Source organism: Girardinichthys multiradiatus, chromosome 3 (genome assembly GCF_021462225.1).
Source record: "Girardinichthys multiradiatus isolate DD_20200921_A chromosome 3, DD_fGirMul_XY1, whole genome shotgun sequence".
Taxonomy (NCBI): domain Eukaryota; kingdom Metazoa; phylum Chordata; class Actinopteri; order Cyprinodontiformes; family Goodeidae; genus Girardinichthys; species Girardinichthys multiradiatus.
Window position 1 is genome coordinate 48354499 of NC_061796.1, and position 9119 is coordinate 48363617.

Below are 9119 nucleotides of genomic sequence, written 5' to 3' on the forward strand. Positions count from 1 at the left end.
TTAGGCAGCATAGAATAAACTTTCACTGTTACGCTGATGATACTCAGCTTTACTTATCCATAAATCCTGATGAACCCAACCAGTTAGATAGACTACAAGCATGTCTTGAAGATATAAAAACTTGGATGACTTTAAATTTTTTGCTTCTAAATTCAGACAAGACAGAAGTTGTCGTCTTTGGACCGGAGTCTTTAAAAAAGAAACTGCTTAGTCAATCACTTAACCTGGATGGCATTAAATTGACCTCCAGTAATAAAGTAAAAAACCTTGGTGTTAACTTTGACTAGGACATGTCATTTAAATCCCATATTAAACAGGTTTCTAGGATTTCCTTCTTTCATCTCCGGAACATTTCCAAAATTAGAAATATCCTGTCCAGGAGTGACGCTGAAAAACTAGTCCATGCATTTGTTACTTCAAGGCTGGACTATTGTAATTCTTTACTATCAGGATGTCCACAAAATGCAGTTAAAAGCCTTCAGCTGATTCAAAATGCTGCAGCAAGAGTTCTGATGAAAATTAAAAAGAGAGATCATATTTCTCCTATTTTAGCTTCCCTTCATTGGCTCCCTGTTAAATCCAGAATAGAATTTAAAATTCTCCTCCTCACATATAAAGCCCTTAATGATCTAGCTCCATCATACATCAGAGATCTGATTGGTCCATATGTTCCTAACAGAGCACTTTGTTCTCAGACTGCAGGTTTACTGGTGGTTCCTAGAGTCTCTAGAAGTAGAATGGGAGGCAGATCCTTTAGTTATCAGGCTCCTCTCCTGTGGAACCAGCTCCCAGTTTTAGTCCGTGAGGCAGACACCCTGTCTACTTTTAAGGCTAGGCTTAAAACTTTCCTTTTTGATAAAGCTTATAGTTAGAGAGGCTTAGTTTATCAGGGAGAGAGCCTTCCTCCCTCCCTGTTGGATGGAATAAGGGGGAGTCAGGTTTAGCCTAAACCGGCTCAGTTATGGTTGAGGTGCAAACACACCCTCCATTTCTGCTACCTGTATGACCCCTTCTCTTTTCCAATGATTATAATCAGTCTGACAGAGAGAGATATCCCAATCCTTGTGGTTTTTAGTATAACAATGACCATCAGTGGGACCCTTTGTGGGGTTCCTTGAGACGACATTGTTGTAAATAAGCTTTGGTTCTATGTAATGTGATCTTGGTTACTAAACATTTTTATTCAGACTTTTTGCTGGATTGTCGCATGGGTTGGACCCTGCGCCAGAAGAGGAGAATGTCAGAATAAAGCAACATGGGGTTCCAAAAGTTTTAGCACTCATGGGAAAAAGGGTAGCTCATACCTGCAGTGAGGACTTAGAGACAATGTGAGAGAAACGTTGTACTTTGTTATATAAATGGTGCATAGCTTCCTAAGACCACATTATGAAAAACTCTCTGAAATTATGGTGTTGATTCTTTTGTGAAATTTTATATCTCCACAGATTAGACCATTTTTGAAATTATTTTTGGGTATTCTGAAACTATGAAATATTTACCTGTAATCAGACCTTCCTCAAACATCATGTCACATTTTTGATAAAGAATATTTAGCTGATGGTCACTGCTAGTATATCAGGTGGAGTCAGAACATTAATTCTCTTTGGATTTTATTGGATGTTTTGATGAAGTTTATGTAGTTAAGCACTTAGGTTTGAGAATGGGACTTTGAATTGAAAATTAGCCAAGTGTTGTGAAGGCTCTACCTATTGTTCTCACTTATATGAGATTGAGACAAAGTGAGACAAGTGCTGTGTGGCAGGTCTCCTAATTTGGACATGGGGATATTGCCAAGATCATTTTCTTCCACATCTTTGTGTGAAAGTAGGATGTTGTTTTACTGTCAAAACCTGTCCACTGTGTTTTCTCAAGTTTCACAGACGGTGAAGGCTGCATTACCAGAAACAGCCACTTCCACCCTCCAGTCTTTTATTCCTGGCGACTGGATTCTGGTCAGAGAATTTAGGAGAAAACACAGGAAGTCCAGGGCTGGAATGGCCCATATCAGATCCTACTAGACACCCAGGAAAGCTGCAGGAAAGCTCCAGCTCCTCCAGCTTCATCTGGCTTCCAGGACACAAGTCATCTTCTAACTGAATCATCCACGGCCTGAAAGGTGTGAGGACAGCGGACCACCACAAGACAAAGAACTGTAAGCTGATCACTGGCGAGTGATTGAAGAGGTGGTTGAAGAACACTGTTCTTACAAGGTCACAATAATCCCTTGGGCAGTGCAACGTTATTTCAGAATCTACTTAAGGCCATCGCATTGCCTGAAAGTTAGAAATCATAAGGTCATTTGCCTCACTGCACACACACCACAGTGAGAGATTCTTTCCTCCCACTTTGACAGCGAAACTGACTCTGAGGAGGAAATCTCGGATGCTTTTATCTAACTTTTATGTTTATTGCTTGATATTTATCATTATGGTACAAATCTGAAATGTGTTCATTTCCACCATTGTTTAGTTGGACTATGGAAGCCTAACTTCCAGCAGGATTTTTTGTTTTTTTTAAGTTTGTTTATAATTTGTTTTCTTTGAGAAAAAACTGTTTTCTTTCAGTACCAGAAGAAAGGACATTCCTCTTCAAGGTCACGATGCAGTTAAATGGAAGATGGTTTGTTCTGATGCTAATGATTGGTATTGCAAGTATTTTTATAACTCTTGTGTTCATTTTGGGAAAAGGTGCAGCAAAGACAATGTGTGGTTAATCTGACTAATAATACTCATCAGCTGATTTGAAGAGAGATTCATCACTTTTCTGACTACTATGATCATACTGATAATGTTTGGTGGCAACTGATGCATCAAAACTGTGAGGAATTATAGTGTAAGAAAAAGCAGAAATGTTAGTAGATTTTCTAGTGAGACTAATTTAACGTGTGCGTCTACAGGAACTCTTTATAGATTTCGGGGTAATAGAAATCCAATTAAAGATCCAGATATTTGTATTGCTCAGGAGGAAAGCACACCTTATTTCCTTGGAAAGACGGAGGGTTGTAAAACTATTATACCAGTTTCATGTGCCTTGACCCACAGTAATACATCTGGACCTTGTCCTGTCAGAACTGATCCTTATAATATTTCAGAATCTTTGGCTCCAGATCCTTTTGTGTTAACTCTTAATCTTACAGCCGTACCGAATGGAAGTCAATTGTATGGCATGGCAGGTAAATTAACCAGGGTTCTTGTTACTTTTTCTAGTAGAGATGGGTTCTCGTGTCCTAAGAACATGGTTTGGATGTGTGGAAATAGATCATATCTGTATCTGCCTGCTAATTGGTCTGTAGTATGTTATCTAGCTCATTTGCTACCTACAGTCACTACTTATGATTCACTCAGCCCATTATTAGAGAGGAAGACAATGCTCAAACGGCAAAAGAGAGCTAGGATCCCACATTGGAAAGGGATTTTGGGTACAATTTTTCCTAGTTATGGTGCTGCTAACGCCGCCCATAGGATTAATGAGTTGTCAGTTGAGTTAGAAAATCTTACTGCTTTATCTGAGGAAGGTTTCACTGTTCTAACTACGGAGCAGCAGGCTATAAGAACGATGAGTTTGCAAACTAGAATGGCTTTGGATTATCTGTTAGCTGAGAGGGGTGATGGTTTTGAAGAATTTTCCTTTAGTTGTGATTATCTTGTAATCAGAAGAAGGGAGTGTGATGGAAATTCTTGCGTTAAGCATTTCACAGTGTATGACCTTTTTTATCTTACTCCTCAGAACATCTGTGTTAGAGGAAGGGCAGTTAGGTCTGTTCCTAGATAACCTTGTCACTTTTGAACTCAAGAAGGGTTGGGGTCATAGAACATGGACTCTTTGAAGTTGAGATAACACTGTCATGTTCTGGTATAAATACTGTGTGTAAATGTTGATCGGGGCTCTGTTTCACTGACTAACCTCAGTGACAGAGTCATTCAAACGCTGAATGCCTTTGAATAAAACTTATAAAGACAAAGTCCGGATTTTCTCTTGTTATGAGTCAACTTCTACCCACTTTGATAAGAAAATTACAGTAGCTAACATGGTGGACTCTGGGTTGTTTTATTTTGAAGGGCTCGTCTCTCTCCAGTGTAGCTAACATGGTGGACTCTGGGTTGTTTTATTTTGAAGGGCTCGTCTCTCTCCAGTGTAGCTAACATGGTGGACTCTGGGTTGTTTTATTTGAAGGGCTCATCTCTCTCCAGTGTAGCTAACATGGTGGACTCTGGGTTGTTTTATTTTGAAGGGCTCGTTTCTCTCCAGTGTAGCTAACATGGTGGACTCTGGGTTGTTTATTTTGAAGGGCTCGTCTCTCTCCAGTGTAGCTAACATGGTGGACTCTGGGTTGTTTTATTTTGAAGGGCTCGTCTTTCTCCAGTGTAGCTAACATGGTGGACTCTGGGTTGTTTTATTTTGAAGGGCTCGTCTCTCTCCAGTGTAGCTAACATGGTGGACTCTGGGTTGTTTTATTTTGAAGGGCTCGTCTCTCTCCAGTGTAGCTAACATGGTGGACTCTGGGTTGTTTTATTTTGAAGGGCTCGTCTCTCTCCAGTGTAGCTAACATGGTGGACTCTGGGTTGTTTTATTTTGAAGGGCTCGTCTCTCTCCAGTGTAGCTAACATGGTGGACTCTGGGTTGTTTTATTTTGAAGGGCTCGTCTCTCTCCAGTGTAGCTAACATGGTGGACTCTGGGTTGTTTTATTTTGAAGGGCTCGTCTCCCTCCAGTGTAGCTAACATGGTGGACTCTGGGTTGTTTTATTTTGAAGGGCTCGTCTCCCTCCAGTGTAGCTAACATGGTGGACTCTGGGTTGTTTTATTGTGAAGGGCTCGTCTCCCTCCAGTGTAGCTAACATGGTGGACTCTGGGTTGTTTTATTTTGAAGGGCTCGTCTCTCTCCAGTGTAGCTAACATGGTGGACTCTGGGTTGTTTTATTTTGAAGGGCTCGTCTCTCTCCAGTGTAGCTAACATGGTGGACTCTGGGTTGTTTTATTTTGAAGGGCTCGTCTCTCTCCAGTGTAGCTAACATGGTGGACTCTGGGTTGTTTTATTTTGAAGGGCTCGTCTCTCTCCAGTGTAGCTAACATGGTGGACTCTGGGTTGTTTTATTTTGAAGGGCTCGTCTCTCTCCAGTGTAGCTAACATGGTGGACTCTGGGTTGTTTTATTTTGAAGGGCTCGTCTCTCTCCAGTGTAGCTAACATGGTGGACTCTGGGTTGTTTTATTTTGAAGGGCTCGTCTCTCTCCAGTGTAGCTAACATGGTGGACTCTGGGTTGTTTTATTTTGAAGGGCTCGTCTCTCTCCAGTGTAGCTAACATGGTGGACTCTGGGTTGTTTTATTTTGAAGGGCTCGTCTCCCTCCAGTGTAGCTAACATGGTGGACTCTGGGTTGTTTTATTTTGAAGGGCTCGTCTCCCTCCAGTGTAGCTAACATGGTGGACTCTGGGTTGTTTTATTTTGAAGGGCTCGTCTCTCTCAGTGTAGCTAACATGGTGGACTCTGGGTTGTTTTATTTTGAAGGGCTCGTCTCTTTCCAGTGTAGCTAACATGGTGGACTCTGGGTTGTTTTATTGTGAAGGGCTCGTCTCCCTCCAGTGTAGCTAACATGGTGGACTCTGTGTTGTTTTATTTTGAAGGGCTCGTCTCTCTCCAGTGTAGCTAACATGGTGGACTCTGGGTTGTTTTATTTTGAAGGGCTCGTCTCTTTCCAGTGTAGCTAACATGGTGGACTCTGGGTTGTTTTATTTTGAAGGGCTCGTCTCTCTCCAGTGTAGCTAACATGGTGGACTCTGGGTTGTTTTATTTTGAAGGGCTCGTCTCTCTCCAGTGTAGCTAACATGGTGGACTCTGGGTTGTTTTATTTTGAAGGGCTCGTCTCTCTCCAGTGTAGCTAACATGGTGGACTCTGGGTTGTTTTATTGTGAAGGGCTCGTCTCTCTCCAGTGTAGCTAACATGGTGGACTCTGGGTTGTTTTATTTTGAAGGGCTCGTCTCTCTCCAGTGTAGCTAACATGGTGGACTCTGGGTTGTTTTATTTTGAAGGGCTCGTCTCTCTCCAGTGTAGCTACACTGGTGGACTCTGGGTTGTTTTATTTGAAGGGCTCGTCTCTCTCCAGTGTAGCTAACATGGTGGACTCTGGGTTGTTTTATTTTGAAGGGCTCGTCTCTCTCCAGTGTAGCTAACATGGTGGACTCTGGGTTGTTTTATTTTGAAGGGCTCGTCTCTCTCCAGTGTAGCTAACATGGTGGACTCTGGGTTGTTTTATTTTGAAGGGCTCGTCTCTCTCCAGTGTAGCTAACATGGTGGACTCTGGGTTGTTTTATTTTGAAGGGCTCGTCTCTCTCCAGTGTAGCTAACATGGTGGACTCTGGGTTGTTTTATTTTGAAGGGCTCGTCTCCCTCCAGTGTAGCTAACATGGTGGACTCTGGGTTGTTTTATTTTGAAGGGCTCGTCTCTCTCCAGTGTAGCTAACATGGTGGACTCTGGGTTGTTTTATTGTGAAGGGCTCGTCTCCCTCCAGTGTAGCTAACATGGTGGACTCTGGGTTGTTTTATTTTGAAGGGCTCGTCTCCCTCCAGTGTAGCTAACATGGTGGACTCTGGGTTGTTTTATTGTGAAGGGCTCGTCTCCCTCCAGTGTAGCTAACATGGTGGACTCTGGGTTGTTTTATTTTGAAGGGCTCGTCTCCCTCCAGTGTAGCTAACATGGTGGACTCTGGGTTGTTTTATTTGAAGGGCTCGTCTCCCTCCAGTGTAGCTAACATGGTGGACTCTGGGTTGTTTTATTTTGAAGGGCTCGTCTCCCTCCAGTGTAGCTAACATGGTGGACTCTGGGTTGTTTTATTTTGAAGGGCTCGTCTCTCTCCAGTGTAGCTAACATGGTGGACTCTGGGTTGTTTTATTGTGAAGGGCTCGTCTCCCTCCAGTGTAGCTAACATGGTGGACTCTGGGTTGTTTATTTTGAAGGGCTCGTCTCTCTCCAGTGTAGCTAACATGGTGGACTCTGGGTTGTTTTATTTTGAAGGGCTCGTCTCTCTCCAGTGTAGCTAACATGGTGGACTCTGGGTTGTTTTATTTTGAAGGGCTCGTCTCCCTCCAGTGTAGCTAACATGGTGGACTCTGGGTTGTTTTATTGTGAAGGGCTCGTCTCCCTCCAGTGTAGCTAACATGGTGGACTCTGGGTTGTTTTATTGTGAAGGGCTCGTCTCTCTCCAGTGTAGCTAACATGGTGGACTCTGGGTTGTTTTATTTTGAAGGGCTCGTCTCCCTCCAGTGTAGCTAACATGGTGGACTCTGGGTTGTTTTATTTTGAAGGGCTCGTCTCCCTCCAGTGTAGCTAACATGGTGGACTCTGGGTTGTTTTATTGTGAAGGGCTCGTCTCTCTCCAGTGTAGCTAACATGGTGGACTCTGGGTTGTTTTATTGTGAAGGGCTCGTCTCTCTCCAGTGTAGCTAACATGGTGGACTCTGGGTTGTTTTATTTTGAAGGGCTCGTCTCTCTCCAGTGTAGCTAACATGGTGGACTCTGGGTTGTTTTATTGTGAAGGGCTCGTCTCTCTCCAGTGTAGCTAACATGGTGGACTCTGGGTTGTTTTATTGTGAAGGGCTCGTCTCTCTCCAGTGTAGCTAACATTGTGGACTCTGGGTTGTTTTATTTTGAAGGGCTCGTCTCCCTCCAGTGTAGCTAACATGGTGGACTCTGGGTTGTTTTATTTTGAAGGGCTCGTCTCCCTCCAGTGTAGCTAACATGGTGGACTCTGGGTTGTTTTATTGTGAAGGGCTCGTCTCTCTCCAGTGTAGCTAACATGGTGGACTCTGGGTTGTTTTATTTTGAAGGGCTCGTCTCTCTCCAGTGTAGCTAACATGGTGGACTCTGGGTTGTTTTATTTTGAAGGGCTCGTCTCCCTCCAGTGTAGCTAACATGGTGGACTCTGGGTTGTTTTATTGTGAAGGGCTCGTCTCTCTCCAGTGTAGCTAACATGGTGGACTCTGGGTTGTTTTATTGTGAAGGGCTCGTCTCTCTCCAGTGTAGCTAACATGGTGGACTCTGGGTTGTTTTATTGTGAAGGGCTCGTCTCTCTCCAGTGTAGCTAACATGGTGGACTCTGGGTTGTTTTATTTTGAAGGGCTCGTCTCCCTCCAGTGTAGCTAACATGGTGGACTCTGGGTTGTTTTATTGTGAAGGGCTCGTCTCTCTCCAGTGTAGCTAACATGGTGGACTCTGGGTTGTTTTATTTTGAAGGGCTCGTCTCCCTCCAGTGTAGCTAACATGGTGGACTCTGGGTTGTTTTATTGTGAAGGGCTCGTCTCCCTCCAGTGTAGCTAACATGGTGGACTCTGGGTTGTTTTATTGTGAAGGGCTCGTCTCCCTCCAGTGTAGCTAACATGGTGGACTCTGGGTTGTTTTATTGTGAAGGGCTCGTCTCCCTCCAGTGTAGCTAACATGGTGGACTCTGGGTTGTTTTATTGTGAAGGGCTCGTCTCTCTCCAGTGTAGCTAACATGGTGGACTCTGGGTTGTTTTATTGTGAAGGGCTCGTCTCCCTCCAGTGTAGCTAACATGGTGGACTCTGGGTTGTTTTATTGTGAAGGGCTCGTCTCTCTCCAGTGTAGCTAACATGGTGGACTCTGGGTTGTTTTATTGTGAAGGGCTCGTCTCCCTCCAGTGTAGCTAACATGGTGGACTCTGGGTTGTTTTATTGTGAAGGGCTCGTCTCCCTCCAGTGTAGCTAACATGGTGGACTCTGGGTTGTTTTATTGTGAAGGGCTCGTCTCTCTCCAGTGTAGCTAACATGGTGGACTCTGGGTTGTTTTATTTTGAAGGGCTCGTCTCTCTCCAGTGTAGCTAACATGGTGGACTCTGGGTTGTTTTATTGTGAAGGGCTCGTCTCCCTCCAGTGTAGCTAACATGGTGGACTCTGGGTTGTTTTATTGTGAAGGGCTCGTCTCCCTCCAGTGTAGCTAACATGGTGGACTCTGGGTTGTTTTATTGTGAAGGGCTCGTCTCTCTCCAGTGTAGCTAACATGGTGGACTCTGTGTTGTTTTATTTTGAAGGGCTCGTCTCTCTCCAGTGTAGCTAACATGGTGGACTCTGGGTTGTTTTATTTTGAAGGGCTCGTCTCTCTCCAGTGTA